The 22,405-nt window shown below is 35.4% G+C and overlaps 1 protein-coding gene across 1 annotated transcript in view; it reads left to right on the top strand.

The window, feature by feature from the left end:
* Positions 1 to 13,469: 13,469 nt before the first annotated feature.
* ARHGAP42 (Rho GTPase activating protein 42) overlaps positions 13,470 to 22,405 on the top strand; it is a 270,455-nt gene continuing 261,519 nt past the window's right edge. The window contains exon 1 of the mRNA XM_034666127.1: positions 13,470 to 13,586. The gene's annotated coding sequence lies outside the window, so the exon portion shown is untranslated. The remainder of the gene's footprint in view (positions 13,587 to 22,405) is intronic.

Raw genomic sequence — 22,405 nt, 5'->3', positions numbered from 1 at the left:
TTTTATTAGCTTAATACAACAATCATTTATTCTCTCATAGTCTGGAGGCCAGAAGTCACTAGGGCCATGCTCTGTAAAGGCTCTAGGGGAGGATTTTTCCTTGCCTCCTCTGGCTTCTGGTGTTGCCATCCCAAGATGTTCATTGGCTTGCAATGTGTCTCTCCAGTTCATGGCTCTGCAGTCACATGGTGTACACCCTATGTGTCTCTATTACATTTTACTTATTCTTTCAAATATAAACTTCTAGGTGCCAAGGATATCTGTATTCTGTTCAGCTCTGACCACACTGCGGATGCTCAGTGATTGCTGAACATCAACCAATTTACTAAGAAGAGTATTCCTGGGGGGAGGTTTTTGAATATTTGTCAGAATGAATTGAGCCATGGAATGAGGATTACAAATTTGCTTTTTAATATTGTTTCCTTCAGGCTTCATTGTAACTGCTCAGGCCTGGGCATACTGATTTTTAGGACTGGGTAATTCAGGGGGCAGCAGACAGCAACAGGTGTTAGAATTTTATTCTAGTCCTGGTGCTGCTACCAACGAATGGCATTGGTATAAGCCACTTGTCTCAGAACCTATTTTTTTCATCAAAAATGGAATAGCGTTCACTCTGTATTTCTTAGAGGATTTTCTCTGAGAGGAGGAGGGGCAGAGGGAGAGGGAGAGAGAATCTTAAGCAGGCTCTACACCTAATGTGGAGCCTGAGATGGAGCTTGAGCTCACAACTCTGAGGTCCTGACCTGCACTGAAATCAGGAGTCAGACTCTTAACCAACTGAGCCACCCCCTAATTTCTTGTAGGATTTTTGTGTGGACCATGGAAAGAATGCATGATATAAAAATGTAACATTATTTTCATTTGCTTTAGGCAGGATCATTGTGATCCTAATAATTTCAGTTTTTTTCCAAGACTACATTTAACATGTTCTTGTCAACATTATAATGTAGGAATGAGATTTTAAAAGTGGAAATGCTTTAACTGAATGTTAAAGCATGGGCTTATCTCCCCAATTAAATCTGTTTGGAGGGAAATGATTGTAAGATATTGCATGGTTTTGGTTTAGCTTTTTTCTTTTAAACAAATATTTACTATGATTGGGAACCAAGAAAGCTTTAGGGATTATGAACGGGTAGTGTAGATGTTGAGACTTTATGACATACCTGCTGGTGCTTTATTTCTGGTGGCTCCGATTAGTGCTCTTTAAAGTTACTTAAATGATGGTCACAACTTGCACTTCTCAGAATGAAACAGACAGCTGGGCAATTTCACAAGGTAAAACAGGCCGAACTGCATATGAGAGGTGTTTTCTTTTTTCACGTTGGTTTCTGTATGGAAGACGGATAGCAGCTTAGAAAAACACTTTCCTAGGTCTTTCTTTCTTTCTTTCTTTCTTTCTTTCTTTCTTTCTTTCTTTCTTTTTTCACATTGGTTTCTGTATGGAAGACGGATAGCAGCTTAGAAAAACACTTTCCTAGGGCTGTCTTTCTTTCTTTCTTTTTCTTTCTTTCTTTCTTTCTTTCTTTCTTTCTTTCTTTCTTTCTTTCTTTCTTCTTTCTTCCTTTCTTTAATAATTTTTATTTTGTTATATTAGTCACCATACAGTACATCATTAGTTGTTGATGCAATGTTCCATGACTCATTGTTTGCGTATAACACTCAGTGCTCCATGCAATACGTGCCCTCCTTAATACCCATCACCAGCCTATCCCAATCCCCCACCTCCCTCCCCTCTGAAGCCCTCAGTTGGTTTCCCAGAGTCCATAGTCTCTCGTGGTTCATTCCGCCTTCTGTTTAACCCCCCTTCATTCTTCCCTTCCTTCTCCTACCAATCTTCCTATTTCTTATGTTCCATAAATGAGTGAAACCATATAATTGTCTTTCTCTGCTTGTTTCCTAGGTATTTCTTATGCTGCACAGATGTTTTGTAAATGTGATTATGTTTGAGGTGAGATCATCCTAGTGGTTATTGGTGAGAAAAGAAAATGATGAGATTGGTAGGCATTGCTGGAGCATCTTGGGGGCAGGGAATTATGGGAAAAAGAATATTTCATTAAGAATTGAAGAGGAAGATTCAGGTGGCCAAGTGGGAAAATTGAATTGAGCCTGTTAGCTAGTTGATTAAGGAAAGGTGGTATTATTGATTGGCGTCAGAATCACCAGGAGAGAATATTTGGGTGGTACCACAAGGACAAAACAGATCATTTAAAACAACAACAACAAAAGATGTTTTTAAAGGGATCTATGAGTTTAAAGGGAGCTCTGCCCTGAAGTTAGGGAAAGTAGGGAGCAATGCATAGGAAGTATAGACTCTGGGGACAGCTTGCAAAGTGCAGCAGGGCTGGAAAAAGCTAGCATCAGGGGTTAAAGATAGAAAATACAGATTCTTAATAACCCTGAACAAGGAATAGCAGCGAGTGAGTGAGAATGATAGCCTCTAGATTTGCCAGGTTTAAACTCTGTTGGGTGCATGTCCTTTTCTTCCCATTATTCCTTGGTTTCTCAGACAGCTCTGATGGAAATTAGAGTTCTATGGATATTCACAGCTGGCTGAATATGATGTTTTAGGACATCCACTGATGAGAGGGCATGAAAGAGGATGAAACAAGGTTGCAGAACCAGGGTGTCATTTGTGAGATTCTCTTCCTATTTTAAGTCCTAAGATTATGTCTTAGACTTACTTATTTTCTTTTCTGAGATTGTGCTCTGCACTTCTGTCATAACGTATGTTAACTCAAGCTAATCCGAATTTATGCAAATAATCTGAACATTAAATCTGGCTAAGAGAAACAGAGGGGTTTTTCTTGAGTTCAGCATTACCATTCACACATGTGCAGTACTAATAATGCTTAATCTTTAATATTGGAACATTTTAATGTAAAGTAGGTTCATTGAAGATTTAACACTAACAATATCAATCTGGTATAGTAGAAGGAGCCTGGGCTTTAGAATCTGAGCAATGCTTTTCAATCCTAGTTCAGACACTTACTAGTTATGTGGCTGTGAGCAAGTTACTTGGCTTCTTTTGTGGTTTTCCTTGTCTGTTATATGGGAGTAATATTTATTTCATATACATATTTTCAGAATTAAATAAAATAATATACAAAATGTTGAGCGCAGTGTGTGGTACTTGGTATTAAAAACTAATTTTCTCATCTGTCTCATTCCTTGCTAGTGTTGAGACTAGGTAGTGAAATTAGACCATTGTTATAAACAACCACCACCACCACACTTTATTCAAAAAAGAATCTGAAGTGGTTTTTCTACACAAAATCTTTAAATTACCTGGACAAATGCACCGTATACGTATACATATACATAGAACAGTATATTTAATGTTGATATAAGACCTCTAGACCATGTATACAAGACCTTGTCACCATGAAGATGGCTTGCAGGGAGAGTAAGCCATTGCTTCTGTGGAATAGCTTAGCTGTCTTCCTAAAGACGTTTCCATATCTGAGATTTTATGATTTTGTAAAAAAAAAATATGCTCAATATTTTTTATTTTGATTATTTGCCTGTTTTTCTCCCTAGAAAGTTAGCTTCATAAGAGTTGCCACCAAATCTTTGGGATTCTGGAGCTGGACACATGATACATTTTTCATCAATCCATTAACTTTTAGGAAGTTGTGTCAAACTAATGTTTGGAAATGTGTAAATTCAGAAGTTGTTATTACCCACCTAATGTTGGAACCACTTCTGAAGCTTTATATATGAATACAAATATCTTAGTGCCTTAGCGTATTATGTAGATTTACTACAATGAGATTGATTAGAACAGGTTTATTCAAGGAATTGATATTCAGCACTGACCATATTTAGCATCTCAAATACAAGAGACATTGCTAAGAAAGTGAAATTGTACAAATGATTTATGTTGTTTCTGTTTGTAACAAAGTATTGCATATATTATTTTTGAGGTGCCTTTTCAGAGTATTGATTTTAATTGTGTAGGAATGCCTTTTTAAAAAATACCATTCATTATTGAGATATATTATATATTTATTACATATATTATTCATTATTGAGGTATAGATTATTGCCATAAATTCATCCTTTTAAAAGTGTATAATTCAGTGTTTTTTTAATGTGCTTACTGAGTTGTGTAACCATCATCACTAATTATATTAAAACATTTTTTCTGCTTTATTGAGGTATAACTGACAAAAAAATACTTAAAATGTGTTATTATGGTGATTTGATATCTGTATACATTGTGAATGGATTCCTGCCAGCTACTTAATTAACACATCCATCCATCACCTCACATATTTATCCTTTTTTAAGTGAGAACATTTGAGTTCGACTCTTTTAGCAAATTTCAATTATATAATACAGTATTACTGACTACAGTCTCTATGTTTTTTTTTTTTTAAGGATTTTATTTATTCACTTGACAGAGATAGAGACAGCCATCGAGAGAGGGAACACAGGAAGGGGGAGTGGGAGAGGAAGAAGCAGGCTCCCAGTGGAGGAGCCTGAAGTGGGGCTCAATCCCAGAATGCCAGGATCACGCCCTGAGCCACAGGCAGATGCCCAACGACTGAGCCACCCAGGCGCCCCTACAGTCTCTATGTTTTAAGTTAGAGCCTTGTGCCTGATTCAGCTGAAAGTTTGTATCCTTATCAAATCTCTCCCTGTTTCTCCCAACTCCGAGACCCTGGAAGCTACTAATCTTCTCTTTCTCTGACTTTGCTTTTTTTTTTTTTTTTCCCCACATGTAAGTGATATCACACAGTATTTGTCCTTCTCTTTCTGGCTTATTCTGCCTAGCATAATGCCCTCACAGTCCATTCATGTTGTTATAAATGGCAGGATTTCCTTCTTTCTCATAGCCGAATAGTATTCCATTGTATAATACACTACATCTTTTTTTTTTTTTATTTGTCTTTTTGTAAACACTTAGCTTGTTTCCAATCTTGGCTATTGTGAATAATATTGCAATGGACATTCTAGTACAGGATTCTCTTCAATATTCTGTTTTTATTTTCCTTGAATATATACCCAGAGATGAGATTGATGGATCTTGTAGTAGTTCTAAAACAGTCCATACTGTTTTCTATAGTGGCTGAACTAATTTACATTCCTGCCAACAGTGCAGAAGGGTTCCCTTTTCTCCATATCCTTGTCAACGCTTATCTCTTGTCTTTTTGCTGATAGTCATTTTCACAGGTGTGAGATGGTACTTCATTGAGGTTTTGATTTGCATTTCCCTGATGAGTGATGTTGAGCACCTTTTCAGTGTCTGTTGGCCATCTCTATGTCTTTGGAAAGATGTCTGTTCAGGTCCTCCACCCATTTTTTTAATCAGATCATTTGCTGTTAAGTTATATGAATTCTTTATATGTTTTGGAACCACTATCTAATTTTAGAATAGTTTCATTGCCCCAAAAGAAATCCTGTACCCTATTTCCTCTCTTCCCTAGTTTCTGACAACTGTTGTTAATACATTTACTGTTTCTATAGATTTGCCTGTTTTTTGTATAAATAGAATGATGCAATCTATGGCCTTTTATGAATGACTTCTTTCACTTAGCATGTTTTAAAGGTTCATCAATATTTTAGTATTTATTGGTATTTTATTCCTCTTTATTGCCAAATACTCAATTGTATGGGTATATCACACATTTTGTTTATCCATTTATTAGTTGAAGGACATTTTAGTATTTCCATATTATTATTATTGCTATTATGAATAATGCTACAAGCATTCATGTGCCTGTCTTATGTGGACGTATATTTTCATTCTCCTGGATATATCCCTAGGCATGGAGTTGTTGGGTCATATGATAACTCTGTGTTGGAACTCACCTTTATAAATAGAAACTTAGTAGGTTTATAGGCATTTATATGACATTCTTTATGATAGAAAGCAGTTTGAAAGCTAAATGTGTATTTAAAGCAAAGTTAAAACTTCCCAAAACAAATTCAGGTATGGCCTTCATATTTGTTGGAGAAAACGGAATCATTTGGTGGATATTTAAGGAGGAAACATTTCCATGTTCTTTTAATTTTCATTATACATGGATAAGTATTTAAAAATCTTGTAATGTAAATACAGGGCAATAGCAATTTTTACATATGTGCATAGTGGCAAGATGAGTGGAGAAGAGAAAACAAGGAGTGATGGGCCAGGAGAGATGTGAAGAAGAAAGAGAGAATTGAACATTGACTTACATATTCATTCAGCATATTTATTAGCACTTGATAAATGTCAGATACTGTTCTAGGCCTTGGAAATACAGAGCAGAGGTCTAGCTCTTCTTGGTTTGCGTTTACTAAGGGCATGCTGTTGATATTGTATGGTGTGTGTGTGTTGTTACTGCTTAGTACTAAGACTTAATAGGTACCATGTGTACCTTTTATTTTCTCAGATAGCCTTTCTCTGTTACTCAGGGTAACTTGTCTGTATCTCCATTATAGTGGTCAATACAGCATAAGGAGGGATCTCATATGAGAATGTGAATATCCGTTCTTACTTGACTCTAGATCAGGAAACATTTCAGGATCACCTACTGCACTTCAGGCACTGTACTAGATACTGTGTGTGTGTATGTGTGTGCATGCGTGCACATGCATGCATGTACAGACATACACACACATACACACTAAGTAGCCCTAGTAAGTCACTCTCTTTCTTAAACTCTGTTTTCCTCATTTTTACAGTGGGGATAATAATAATAATACCTACTTTTTCATAAGGGCTTCATAGTTCTTGTAAGCCATGCCTAGCATATTACCTGCTATGTAGAAATCAGCAAATGGTTGCTATTACAATCACAGTGTATTTTATTTCCACAGTGTATTTTTTTAACAGATAAAATGAACTAATATTAATATTAAAAATATTTAAAATGGGAAACATTCTCTATGCCTTTCATGATTAACTTGATTTTGTTTTTATTTAACCTTCCATGTCTACATGAATACACTTAAAAAATATAAATATAATCATAATATATATACCATTTATATATAAATTTATACTATCTTTCAAATATTTTTCTTGCTTTTTTTTTTACAATTAGCATATTTATGACTAAACGTGCTCAGATTGGTGATATTTTTGTGTAAGTAACTTAAAGCAGTCTACATTTGAAATTAAGTAAAACCAGAGTGGGTTATATATTTAATAAAGAAACATCTGCAGTTTGCTACAGTTCACCAAAAGGAAATTGGATCATGTATCAACTGTGTGATCCAATAAGACTTTCATCTTTTAAAGAAATTTCCCTGCCTGCCTAAAATCTGCATTCATCTGTTACTCTGAAATGAAGCCTGTGGTATATACATTGTGACACAGAATTTGGTGAACCTCTATATACTTTGCAGCTGCTGCATCTGCTGGAATTTAACTGGGAATCAGAAACAACTATTCTTGAAACTTCTTCAAGCTCATGCATTTTAGATTGCTTCTTTCTCTTAATGTGGGCAGTTTGTCCTTGCATGTTTCTTTTCAGGTTCCCAATTATTAGTCCTTTGGAATTGCAAATTACTTCATTCTTTTATAAACAGTATTTTTTAAAGGAGTTACTTACTAAATTAGTCTGAGAGGAGAAATTAGCCCCTTAGGATATCTTTTTGACTCTTTCTGACCAGTTTTTCTGTTCACCTCCATTGCATCAGCCCCCTCAAATTATACATGTGGATGTACGCATATCCCAGGTTCCCCTAAACCATGGTCTGTGTCTCTTTCTTTGTGTTCAGTACTCTGTCAGGCACATAATTATTGACAGGTAACTGGTGAGTACATGGTTGTGTTGACTTTGTGAAAATTTAACCCTGAGATATTCTAAAGCTTACGATACTGCGGTCATCGTTTTACTGGATTTTTGCATTTTTGATCATACCATTCCTTGCTTCCTGAAGCTTCTCCTTGGGCTTTTGTGGAGCCACGTAGATTCTCTTGCCATTCTTTTCATCAACTTTCCAACTATTTTTTCTTAGTCTTCCAGAGTTCCTTCACTTCTTCCTTCCTCTTGAATGTAGGTGTTCATATTGTCCAATGAGAACCTTTTCTCAATAGATCTAAGTTGGTGATGAATCTTTATCCGTAACTAAGTGGTTAGTATCTGTAAGATAAATGGGGGAAGAAGGTGGTTAGGATGTCATTAGATAAGTGAACACTAGACACAGGACAGTTGAGTAGCCAAAGGATAAATACAGCTGTTAACCTTTACCAGGAGTCAGAGAAATGCTAATGAATATAGAGTGAGGTATCTATTTTTATCTATTAACTTAGCTAAAAAGATTTTTAAAAATGCCTTTTGCTAATTATGGTGTACCAAAACTCTTACCTTCATTTTGCTGCTGATAGAATTGTAAATTGGTAATAAGTGTCAAGGACCTTAAAGGGTTTATACTCACTGATACTGTGATCCCAATTATGGTACTTTTTCTATAGCAGATAATATTGATTTCCTACCCAGGATCTGTGCCTTTTTATTCCTTCTATAACAGTGTGGAGTTTGTTCAGCAACATAAACCTCCCCCTAGGTCAGGGGTAAATCCTGATTAGTTGAGTCACTCATTGTAACCCATTTCCCCTTGCTAGGGATGGCAGGCATTTCTCAACTTTTAAAGAACTGACAGCGCCCTATGAGTTTGTTGTGGTACTGCATGCAGTTTGGAAACCGGTCCTGACCTATTAAAATTTACTTGTAATAGAAAATAATTAGAAATGACTTAACTAGTTTAGTAGACTTTAACAGTGACTACTCATCTAGTCAATTAAACATAAGTCTTATGATATAAATCTAAGTTACAGAAAATCAAGATACAGAATTCTATACATGCATTTGTCGTTATATGCGGAATAAATATGCCTGTGAAAAAACTTAGTAAAATCTACCAAAAAGAAATGCTGTGTATAAATGTACCAGTGTGGCGATATTAGAGAGATTCCTGCTCCCCACCCCCAATCCTGTAGTGCAGTAAGGAAATTAATGAGAACCCAGAGAGAGGTGTTGGAGAATGGGTCCTGCTAGTTGCCCCCCTGGCGGAGCTTTGACAGCTGTGATTCCAGATGTTCTCACTGTTTCCAGCATGGGGTGTCGAGGTGGGGACAATGGGGTGGGAGCCCATAAGCTCTCAAATTCCAGCCAATAACTGAGAGTTGGTGAGGTACAATCTCAGATAAATCATTCTTTCTGGTCTACTCTTAAATACATTTCCTTCCAATCCATTATAACAATTCTCTGTAAATAATTTGAGAGTGATTTTCTTAATTTATAGCCTTCATATCTTTTACCTATTTGCTTTTCCACTTTACAATTTCTGGCTATTTAATTTGCTTTCTCTTTTATCCAGCTGTCTTTGAGCACTTTCTCTTTTCATTCTTTTAAAAATGGCATATCGAGGCTATCATAAAATATATATACATTTCCAGGTTTGGGCTGTTTTGTTTTTCATGATAAAAACACTGTTTTCATGGGCAAATTAATTATACCTGGTGTTTTGTTAAAATATAATTAGTATTAATAACCATAAGGGTTCTCCTGGACAACAGATTTAGGTTAAGGATGTTGAGAATATATGTGAGGGTTTCAGCACAGAGCCTATGGTGAGTTTGACTTATTTTGTAATATTTTATAAACCATTAGATGCAAATGAATGTCCTGTGAAAATAGGATCTTACTCTCTTTCAGGTAACAGATATTGAGGCAGATAAGTGAGGGTTAAAAGGAGAAAACCTCAAGACTCAGAGATCATGAAATGAGAGTTACTAACTGGTAAAATTGGGCATCAGTTAACCCAACCTGGGCATGGATCCTGACCATTGAGTGGGGCCTTAGTGCTCTTTGAGGCTTTTTCCTCTACTTTAAATTGGGATCACCATCTTTGCCACATTTATTTATTATGATAATGAAAGCCATTCATTTATCAGGTCAAGCTAGGAACATTCTAAAGTGAAAGGTCCAAAAAATGATAATATGATTTCTCTTTAATTTCTGCTAAAAAATACTTGAAAATTATAAAGCATTTAATTGAGAGGAATTTGGTATATAATAAAACATAAGCTATTTATTGGCTATACTTTAGGGATTTCTTTAGGGAATCTGCAAAAATATGTTCCTTTGGAAGTATTACTTTACGTGGTCTGCTGTATTCATTGTCTTTCCATGCTAAACTTAAATGCGAGCAAATTTGTTGCATTCTGTTTATTTTGGTAACCCATGGGTTTGTATTTTTAACATGGCTTGATTTTTATTGATTAGTCATCCTTTCTAACAAAATTATTATGTCACAATTGTCTTATCTATTCTTTTTTTTTAATGAAAAAGGATAATTTAAGGCAAGGATTTTGGCTAACAGGATCTGTCTGGCCACTCTGAACAGATATGGTTTTGTAATATGGTATCAGTATCCTGTGTTTTCTGTTATTTAAATCATGAGTAACCATATTGGGCGAGTGATACAATGATTTCTGAAATCCTGTTTTTATGTTACTAGGCAGAATCTTTTTAGCTGAGCTTTTAAATGATCTAGCAAGTGAAACAATTTGCTTAAAGAGGATTAAAACGTATTTACCTGAGAAGTTAATTCTTAAATGCTGCAATGTGAAAGGTTTTCATTAATGGCATTTCATATTCTTAAATCTGCTAAGTTTTATAAAAACACTTCAAATGATGAACAGTGAATCAAATTTTATGTCCACTTGTATATAAAACTTACAGCTTATTATATGAGTTGTTGTTGTGTATGTGTGATATTTGACATAATTTACTGCTATCTGAAGTAGACATTTCCATTAACCTCTACTTCCAAAGTTGATGGGGTCCTTTATCTTTCGTTCACTACCAGTGGGAGAGGGAATTCCAAAATTCCAGTGTGAAAGGAATTTTGGTGAGTTAACTCTTGTCTCCAGTTGGAGAATAGGAGAACTAATTTTCCTCTTTCTGTCCTTAAATGTGTGGGGCTGGGGTAAGACTGAAAACATGGTGGAAGCAATAGTATACCTTTGAGGGTAATCCCTCTCACCATTCCATTTTCTGTTCTATAGCTTGCTGTTCGGGAACATGTTTATCTGAAGATGATAACAAGTATAAGCAGTGCATTTCCTTATGGCTCTAGGTATATGTTTATTTTTATTTATTAGTTAATCATTTTCTCATTTTCACTATCACTGGCCATTGCTAAATTTTCTTCTTCTTTTTTTTATTGAAGCCATAATTGAAAGGGATAACAAAATACGAACACCAGGAAAGCTAGATATCAGTAGGATTTACCTATTATCTATCAGGAAAAATACAACCTCTGTACCAGCTGTCAGGGACCTTATGAGTGTCAGGAACCAGTGATTCCTCTCCTCAGAGAGCTTAACAAACTAAACAGAACACAGATCTGTAAAAAGAACTCAAGTGGATGGTTTTAGATGGGAGAAAGGTCACCAAAGGAATTGCAGTTGGCATATCTTGGAGGGCGATGTCCACAAACTGGATGAGTATGGGAAGAGAGTCTAGTAGCAGTACAGGACAGCATGGGCAAAAGCACTAAAGCAGACATGAATTACCCAGTGATGGGGATGACAAATTGATTTCTTTTACTAAATAAATCAGTTAATAAGGAATGAGAAGGGAGCTGGGAAATGGGAACTGTGAAAGTCTTTGAAAGTTAACCTACCAACAGAGTACATATAATAGATGTGAGCTTCATGGGTACCTGTAGCTATCCTGTATTTTGATTTGCTATGGTTTCTGTCTCTTGAATTATGTTGGGTCTGTGGGTGGTGTGGAGTCATTATGTGTTGAATATAGGCCATGATCAGCAATGCAGCACATTACCAGTGTGTGTATTTTAGTTAGGATTTGTTTGTGGTTAATTGCAAAGGATGTTTGTAAGCTTCAATAATTACAACACCAGAATTTAATTATAAATAAGTAAATGGAAAAAGTTAGTGGCTTCTGGTTCAAAGAAATGCTGTAGGTTATTAATGAAAATAATGAAATTGAGGACATTACTCAAGAAATACACCAATAGAAGTTTTCTAGTTAGTGAATTTACTAACTTGATTTCTGAAGTATCAGTTTGTCCCCCCCCCCCCCCCCGCCTCACCCNTTTTTCCCCCCCCCCCCCGCCCTGACTTAACTCTCATGTTTAGTATATGAAATAGAACTGAATCTTTTGGTTTCATGCCCTTTGGGGTTAAAGCATGTTTCATTAGGGGGGGAGATGATACTAGAAAGTAACTCGAGGGGCGCCTGGGTGGCTCAGTTGTTAAGCGTCTGCTCAGGGCGTGGTCCCAGAGTCCTGGAATTGAGCCCCACATCAGGCTCCTCCGCTGGGAGCTTGCTTCTTCCTCTCCCACTCCCACTACCTGTGTTCCCTCTCTGGCTGGTTGTCTCTCTTTGTCATATAAATAAATAAAATCTTAAAAAAAAAACTTGTCTTGAGTTTCATTATGAAAATGCACCAAAAAATGAGAAATTTGGCAAAAAGTATTATTTTCTTGGAGGTAGATCTGCAAAAAAGGAGGACATTATTTTAATTTTTTTTGTGTGCGTGTGAGAAATTTCAGGAAGGATAACAAAGTCCCCCTCCCTCACCCTTTTTTAAAAGCCGTCTCAAGGTTATTTTGGGAATGAATGTGTTTGCAGGAGCAAAAAATATTAGATAAGCAAAGAAAGACAGTGGGTATCATCTCAGGATGAGCTCTTGAGGACTGCAGAGCTACAGAATTAAGTATTCATTTGGGGATTTCAGCAGCTTAGACATCTTTGAATAACAAATATCATTAAACATTTATCATCTGAGAATGATTCTGGTTTATGTAGAGGACAAGTTCAAAAAAAGAAACCATGGGGAAGTAGTCGGTTTTGTTTCATACAAATAGAGAAAGAAAAAGAATTTGAGCTTGATGTGGATTTAGTGTTTACTCTTCACGTGAACTGCCCTGAATGTTATCCTGGCACTCAAGTTCACTCAGATAGAATATTATATATTCAAATGTTCCAATGATTATCATACTGTGGGTGGTGATCCTCAGGGTTCTTAAAATTGAGGATTTTATGAGTTGTACTAGTATTAGGAGAAAATAGAAGAAACAAAATAGCACAATATATTCAGTGTTTCAAAGGAAAATATTGTTTAATGAAATTTGTTTCTGTCTTGTAAGTACACATGAATGAGCAGATAATGTTGGATTGTAAAATGTAGTTATTGCTTTAAGTCATGGTCAAAAATGTAAAAGAAAAATCACAGTGTTTTTACAAAAATGTAAAAAAACAAAATTTACACTATTTAATGAGTTAAGTTGTATCTGTCTAGCATATATGTGGTAAAGCCTGATTAAGTTTTCTTTGGGGAGATGAGTGGGCAGATGCATTCGGGAAGAGCAATTCTCTTGTGCCACTGAGACATTTTGAGGTTGCACATCGAGTTCTTGGCAAGTTGCCCGTGGGTCCTGTGATGCTCTTCAAAACAGATCCTCATCAATTCCACCGTAAATAGTGCTTGAAAGTGGTCATAGGCACTCATTGAATACAGTGGTTCCTTAATAGATTGAAAGCGCTTATACATCTTCCAGAGAAAACTGATATTACTGGAAAAATATTAGAAAGACCCTTGCACCAACTGAAAAACCAGTAAGTACCTGGTGCTAGAAGAGCTTTAAAAATCTCTAAAATATCAGGACAGAGCTAAATAAACTCAGATTTTTTCTTCCTAACCTATTTTTCTTTACCACTAGATATTGTCCTTTTCTTTTTGTTGAAATACTGGTCATATTGAATATTATCACAAAACAATAGAATATTCAGTGATAGTTTCAAGTTAGTCATGTATGGATTTTTTGGCAGTTTAAGGCTTTGACTGCAGGATGTATTCACTTTGAGCTCAGTTGGAAGTTTTGGCCGTGATAATTATTTCATACCGGTATCCGCGGCAACAAGGAGAAAAAGTCTAGGCAAACAAACGGGTTCAGAAGAACTTCAGCACTCCTTAGTAGGCTGAGGTCAGATCTATACTGCAAACAGCCATTTGCTTCCAAGTTCTGGTATATGCTCACAGGAGCCGTAGCCCTTTGTCTGCCTCCCTCTTTCCTCTCTTCCTTTCTCCTCTTTTATTCTCTGTCTCTGTGTGTGTATGTGTGTGCTCAGATAACGGTAACACTGGCAGCAAAGGGATACTGTTGGCTCTGGCAACTCTCCCTGTCTTTTCGGGTATTGTACATCCTAAGTCTGTTATTTTACAAAGAGAAATTTGAAGCTGCCTCTGATATTCACAGAGACAGGTGCTTGAAAAAGAGAAAAAGAGAAGCAGAGACAGCATATCGGCAAAACTATTTATTATTTCTGTATCCCAGTGCTCTTCCAGGCTGTCATTTTACCCCCAGCCTTGCCTCCTATATGAGTTTGGTTGGTGCAGTTCCTGCTATTGGCGGAGTCATTATGCTACAGTTGGCCTGGCACTGTAGACAGCATTTATAGCCTTGGGACCATTGTTGCTTTGGAGCAAATCATTGTTTCTCATCTGTCTCTTTTTGGGAGAAGTGGTCTCCATGCTGTGGTTATGATGGGCTCTACATCATGGTTTTCCTAAATTGGGTATCTGCTGGTGCAGGGGATGTACCGCAGAGGTCACACCATGGTTGCTTTCCATGTTGTAAGATGAACTGGGAAATCTAAACAAATCACTTCTTAATTTAGTTCACCAGTCTTCTGCTGAGTGCCCAGAAACTAGATGATCTGACAAAATTGAATGGGTTATATTATTTAAAAACTAAAGTGAGTGGAAAGTATAGGTTGGCCTTAGGGATTACATGTTTAATTTTTTTTTCTGTGTATTGATTGTTAATAATGTTGGAAAAAATTGGAAGATAATTCATACAATGACTGTTCTGATGGTGGGAATATAATTATTTTTGTTATTTTTCCTCACATGTTTCTCTAATTTTTGTATATTGTTTATGTAATAGAAATGGTTTTTAATAATAACAGAACCAGTTTTTGTTCTCATGGGGAAAAATAGCCCAAGATGAAAATTCCAGATTTATAAAAGTAAAAGCATACCTAGATTCTTTTTTTTTTTTAAATCCTTTTGTATTCTTTTTTTTTTTTAAGATTTTATTTATTTATTCAACAGAGATAGAGACAGCCAGCGAGAGAGGGAACACAAGCAGGGGGAGTGGGAGAGGAAGAAGCAGGCTCGTAGTGGAGGAGCCTGATGTGGGGCTCGATCCCATAATGCCGGGATCATGCCCTGAGCCGAAGGCAGATGCTTAACCGCTGTGCCACCCAGGCACCCCGCATACCTAGATTCTTGATCTTGAAGAATCTGTCCCCAAAACAAACAAAACCCAAAAAAACTTAAAATTAGGAGTTTTTGTGTTACTTTTATCTGACTGTATTGTTTGAGACAACTTATTTTTTGAAAAGCCTGATATTGATATCTAATATTCATTGAATACATATTGCTTTTAACAATTTATTTTTTATTTTATTTTTGAAGATATGATTGGCTCTATTAAACATTGAGCAGCATCCCATCTAATAAGTAGAGGGGAGCTCCCTGCTCTTAACAATTTAAAATATAAATCTGAATGGTCTTCTAACTAGGATTTTATTTTATTAAAAACTTTTAGTAATTTTACTGTAAACATTTCAAGTATACTCAAAAATGGAATATTAGAATCAGCCGCCGTATATTTATCATTCAGATTCTATTCAGACTTTAAATAAAAGTTATTAAAAAAAAGTTGAGCATCTAGTACAGAATTCCCATATTATTCCCCTTTCCTTGACATACACAATTTCCCCTATTATTAACATCTTGTATTAGTGTGGTACAGTTGTTAGAGTGAATGAACCAATATTGATATTATTGTTACCTAAAGTCCATTGTTTATGTTAGAGTTCACTCTTATGTTGATTGGTTCTAAGGGTTATGAAAAGTGCATAATGTCATTTATCTACCATTATAGTATTAGGCAGAATAGTTTTGCAGCACTGTGTTTTAACCTATTCATCATCTAATGAACCTCTCTCTTTTTATCCTAAATCCCTTGAATTCATGGATCTTTTTACTGTCTCTATAGTTTTGCCTTTTCCAGAATGTTATATATAGCCTTTTCAGATTGGCTTCTTTCACTTTCTAATAGGCATTTAAGCTTCTTTCATGGTTTGTGTGTGTGTGTGTGTGTGTGTGTGTGTGTGTGTAGTTTAATAGCTCATTTCTTTTTATTGCTGAATTATAAATCATTTTGTGAATGTACTACAGTTTGTTTTTATCCATTCACCTACTTAAGGACATTTTGGTTGCCCCTAAGTTTTGGCAATTATGAATAAAGGTTGCTATAAACATGTATGCAGGTTTTGTGTTGACATAGGTCTTCAACTCCTTGGGGGTAATACCAGAGTATGATTGGTGAGTCATCTGATAAGAAAATGCTCGGTTATGTGAGAAACTGCAAAACTGCCTCTCAAAGTGGCTGCACCATTTTGCATTCACACCAGTAATGAATGAGTATTTCTGTTGCTTCACAGTGTTCTGGATTTCGACCATTCCAATAGGTGTGTAGTGGTATCTCATTGTGATTTATAGTTTCTTATGACATAGGATGTACTTATTTGCCATCTGTATATTTGGTAAGGTCTTAGGACCATTTTTTAACTGAATTGTTTTCTATTGTGAATTTTAAGTATTCTTTGTGTATTTTAGATATGTCTTTTCTCCCAGTCTGTGTCTTATCTTTTCACTGTCCTTTAAAAAAATTTTTTTTTTGTTTATTTGAGAGAGAGAGAGAGAGAGAGAGAAGTTGAGCACAAGTGGGGGAGGGGGCAGAGGGAGATGGAGAAGCATGCTCACCACTGAGCAGGGAGCCCCCTGCAGGGCTCGTTCCCAGGACCCCAGGATCATGACCTGAGCTGAAGGCAGACACTTAACTGACTTGGCCACGCAGGCACCCCTGTTTTCACTCTCCTAACAGTGTCTTTCAAAGCAAAGTTTTTAATTTTAATGAAGTTCAACTATCAATATTTTTTTCATGGATTGTGCTTTTGGTGTTGGATCTAAAACATCATTGCTAAAGCCAAGGTCATCTACATTTTCTCCTATATTATCTTCTAGGAGTTTTATAGTTTTATATTTGCCATTTTAGGTCCGTGATGCATTTTGTGTTAATTTTTGCAAAGATATATGTGTAGATTCATTTTTTTGCATTTGATTATCCAGTTGTTTGAGCATCATTTGTTTAAAAAGGAACAGTTTCTCCATTGAATCACCTTTTTTCCTTTGTCAAATATTATTTGAATTATTTGAGTGGGTCTGTTGTGAGCTTTTACTTCTGTTTCATTGATCTATTTGTCTTTTGCAAATATAACAGTTTTGATTATTTTCTATTATACAACAGTTTTGATTATTTCTTTATACTGTCTTGAAGTTGGGTAGTATTAGTCCTGTGACTTTGTTCTTCTCATTCAATATTTTGTTGGCTATTGTGGGTCTGTTGCCTTTCCATATAAATTTTAGAATCAATTTTTTAGTATCCACAAAATAACTTGCTGATATTTTGATTAGTATCGTATTGAAACTATAGATTAAGTTGGGAAGAACTGACATCTTGACAATATTGAGTCTTCTTATCCATGAACATGGAATATCTCTCCATTTAAGATCTTCTTCATCAGAGTTTTGTGGTTTTCTTCATTTAGATCTTGTACATATTTAAAAATCCAGTATTTCATCCTTTTAGTGCCAATGTTAAGTGCTATTATGTTTTTAATTTCAAATTCCAATTGTTGATTGCTGACATGCAAGATAACTGTTGATTTTTATTTATTAACCTGTATCCTGCAATCTTTTTTTTTTTTTTAAGATTTTATTTATTTATTTGACAGAGAGACAGCCAGCAAGAGAGGGAACATAAACAGGGGGAGTGGGAGAGGAAGAAGCAGGCTCCTGGCAGAGGAGCCTGATGTGGGGCTCGATCCCAGAACGCTGGGATCACGCCCTGAGCCGAAGGCAGACACTTAACGACTGAGCCACCCAGGCGCCCCATGTATCCTGCAGTCTTACCATAATGTTTTATTAGCTGTAGGAGTCTTTTTGTTGATTCTTTGAGACATCCTACATAGGCAATCCTGTCATTTGTGAACAAAGACATTTTTGTTTCTTTCTTCCCAATCTGTGGTTATTATTTTTTTTTTTTTATTTCCTTTCTTTGTCTTACTGCAATAGCTAGGGTTTTCAGTATGGTATTGAAAAATGGTGAGAGGGGACATCCTTGCCGTTTTCCAGTCTTAGGGGGAAAACCTTTAGTTTCTCACCATCAACTATGATATTAGATGTAGATTTTTTATAAATGTTCTTTTTAAAAAAATATATTTATTTATTTATTTGTCAGAGACAGAGAGAGTGCACAAGCAGGGGAAGCAGGAGGCAGAGGGAGAAGCAGGCCCCCCGCTGAGCAGGGAGCCCGATGCGGAACTCGATCCCATGACCCTGGGATCATGACCTGAGCTAAAGGCAGCCACTTAACCAACTGAGCCACCCAGGCATCCCTAGATGTTCTTTACCAAGTTGAGGAAGTTCCCCTCTATTCCTAGTATATTGAGTTTTTATTATGAATGTATGTTGGACTTTGTCACATGCTTTCTCTGAATCCATTGATACGATCACATGATTTTTCTTTAGAATGGTGATGTGATGATAGATTACATTAATTGAATGTTGAACTAGTCTTATATACCTAAGATAAATCCCAAGTTGTTGTTTATAATTGTTGGATTTGATTTTCTAGTATTTTGTTGAGGATTTTTGCACTTATATTCATGAAGACCTTGTCCATGGTTTTCCTTTCTTGTTATGTATTTGTCTGGTTTTGGTTTTAGGGTAGTGTTGGCCTTGTGAAATGACTTAGGAAGTATTCTCTCAGCCTCTTTTTTTCTGGAAGAACTCGTAGAGAATTGTTATCATTTCTTCCTTAAATATTTGGTAGAATCCACCAGTGAAACCACTTAGATATGATGCTTTCTTTCTTTTTTTTTTTTTTTTTGGTAGATTTTTAATTATTGATTTAATATTTTTAGTATATATTGATTATTCAGATTATCTATTTCTTTTTGTGTGAATTTGGTAGTTTATGTCTTTCAAGGAATTAGTGAACCTCATTTAAATTATCAAATTTGTAGGCCTAGAGTTGTTCATAGTTATATAATTATAATGTTATAATTCATTATCCTTTTAATATCCATATTAGTATTGATGGCCCTCTTTATTTCTGTTATGGTAAATTGTGTCTTCTCTCTCTCTGTTTTCCTAGCTACAGATTTAGTAGTTTTTTTGATCCTCTTAAAAAAACAGCTTTTGGTTTTATTGATTTTTTTCTTTATTGATTTCTTGTTTCTAATTTTATTGATTTCTATTGTAATTATATCTTATTTTCTGCTTGATTTGGGCTTATATTGTTCTTTCTCTTATTTCCTGAGGTGGAAGCTTAGATTATTCATTTCAGATCTTTCTTCTTATCTAATATTTGCATTAAGTGCTATAAATTTCCCTGAAAGCATTGTTTTTATTTGATTCCACAGTTTTAGGTAGTTGTCTTTTCCTTGTCATTTAGTTGAAAATATTTTTAAATTTCTCTTGTGATTTCTATGACTTGTTACTTAGAAATGTGTTTAATTCCAGATATTTTGAGAGTTTATATGAGCCCATTTTCTGTCCTCTCTTACATAACTGTTATATTTCTTTCTAATATTTTTTAAATGGTGGTTCTGGAATTTGCAATATACATTTACAATTATTCTAAATCCACTTTCAAATAACACTATATTGTATTACTATAGGGTAGTTACTGTATATGTATCTAAGTATTCTCAATTCCTCCTTCCTGTCTTTCATAATAGGACATTCAGTCATTCAATTTCACTTATCTGCATACTATAACCACCTAATACATTGTTGCTATTTTTACTTAGAACAAATCATTGTTTTAACTATTAGATGAATTAAGAGAAAGAAGAAGAAAAATTTTATATTATGTTTATTTCTTCCATTTATCTTTCTTCCTTTCTGTAGATTTAAAAAACTTTAAACATTTCTTGCAAGGCAGATCTACTGATGACACAATACCTCAATTTTTGTTTAAGAAAAACTTTATTACTATTTCCTGTTGAAGGATAATTTCACTGAATACAGAATTCTAGGTTAGTGGTCTTTTACTTTCAATACTTTAATATTTCACTCCATTCTCTTGCTTGCATCATTCCTGAAGAGATATATGATAAAATTCTTATTCTTATTTCTCTGTAAGTAAGATGTTATCCTTCTCTGGCTTCTTTCAAAATTTTCTGTTTTTAAAAATATTTTATAGTTTGGATATGGTGTGCTTAGGTGTAGATTTTGGATTTATCCTGCTTAGTGTTCTTTGAGCTTTCTGGATCTGTGGTTTGATGTCTGCCGTTAAATTTGAAATATCATTGGCCATTACCACTTCAAATGTTTCATTTGCTCCTTTCTATCTTTCTTAAGATCCTTCTGGTATTCCAGTAACATATATATTACACTTTTTTGTGATTATCCCACAGTCCATATTCTGTTTTTAAAAAAACTTTTTCCCATTCTTCTTCTTCTTTTTTTTTTTTCATTTCAAATTGGGAAATTTTTATTGACATATCTTCAGGTTCATTTATTCTCTCCATGATCATGTCTAGTCTACTGATGAGACCGAGTTCATGAAATGCATTCTTTTTCATTTCTGCTACAGTGTTTTTGATTTGGGGCATTTACTTTTGATTTTCTCTTAGAGTTTTCATCTTTCTGTGTACTACCTATTTGTACTTGAATGTTGTCTGCTTTTTCCATTAGTGCCCTTAACATATTAATCAAGTTACTTTATTTTTTTATTTTTATTTTTTAAAGATTTTATTTATTTATTTATTTATTTATTTATTTATTTATTTATTTGGCAGAGATAGAGACAGCTAGTGAGAGAGGGAACACAAGCAGGGGGAGTGGGAGAGGAAGAAGCAGGCTTATAGCAGAGGAGCCTGATGTGGGGCTCGATCCCATTAACGCCGGGATCACGCCCTGAGCCGAAGGCAGACGCTTAACCGCTGTGCCACCCAGGCGCCCCTAATCAAGTTACTTTAAATTCCATGCCTGATAGTTGCCAAATCTGTGCCACATCTAAGTCTGGATCTGATTCTTGCATTGTCTCTTTAGACTGCTTCGTAATCTTTTGTTGAAAAGTAAACATGATGTATCAGGTAATAGGAACTGAGGTAACTAAGCTTTTATTAGATTTTATGTTAATTGGACTAGGGTCCCGGGTGTGTTTAATGTCTGCTGTAACTATAGGAGCCACAGACTTCAAATTTCTCTAGTGTTTTTGTTTTTGTCTCTCCTTGTTGTCTTTGGGATTCACAGCCTGAACATTTTTAAGCTTTGATGGAATATTAAAAACCTTTTTCATTCAGTTAATTTTACAGATAACAAACCCCAAGAACATGCATAGGATAATCCACTGGGTTTTAAATAAATAGTAATTAACTAGGTAGAGAGTGTTGTATTTTTGTCAGCATGACATACATGAGTGCTTAATTGGCTGTTTCTTATTTTTATTTGTAGATGAAATCTTGTCTATATATTGTTTATACCATTCTTAAACAGTATAGTATCCAAATAGAAATAATAGAAACATAGTAAAGGTGCGACCTCTTGTGCATTACTTCCTTTACCCTGAGTATTATTGAGAGGGACCATATGGTGAAATGCAGCCTTTCAATATGCCCAAATTTTTGCTACTTAAAAAACTTTTTTGCCAGTGTTTCACTTCTGAATGTGTTCTATATGTAAATACATATGTACTGCTTTTTTATTATGTATCCCAGTGGATATTATAGATTTAAATAATTCTCTTTATTGTATGCTGGTCTCATTTTTCACAACAATGTGAAAGTATACCATTGAATCTTGTATTATAGAGTGTAAGCAAAATCATAATGTATAAATGAGTAGGAGGCATCAGAGATTTGACTGCCAGCTGCTAGTTGTGGTGTGAGATTAACTGAAGTAAAAATGAAAAGTTAAGGCACAGTAGACAAGTTGAGTAAGCATAAATAGAAAAATAAGGGATGTTATTGTCCAGGGGGTTAACTGATGCATTAGAGAAGCAGTGGGAGCTTTGATTGAGGAGGTGTATAGATCACTTAGGGGTCCTGAAGTGGACTGTGAAGGCAGGCAGGAGAGCTGGTCTCTACAGCCAAATTTGAGAGGCCCTAAGTCAAGGAAATTGATTGACGCAGTTTTGGAATATAGGTGAGGTTTGGTGGAGTGAGGTCCAGAGCCGATGGCCAAGAAAGAATTCTTGAGACATCTTTGGTACAAAATGGTGGTTTTATTAAAGCACGGGGGCGGAATGTGTAGGCAGAAAGCTGCTGCACTGGGGTTGTGAGCGGTCACG

Source organism: Ailuropoda melanoleuca, chromosome 8 (genome assembly GCF_002007445.2).
Source record: "Ailuropoda melanoleuca isolate Jingjing chromosome 8, ASM200744v2, whole genome shotgun sequence".
NCBI lineage: Eukaryota > Metazoa > Chordata > Mammalia > Carnivora > Ursidae > Ailuropoda > Ailuropoda melanoleuca.
The sequence above is the reverse complement of the archived record's forward strand: the minus strand, read 5'-3'. Positions and strand labels throughout refer to the sequence as shown.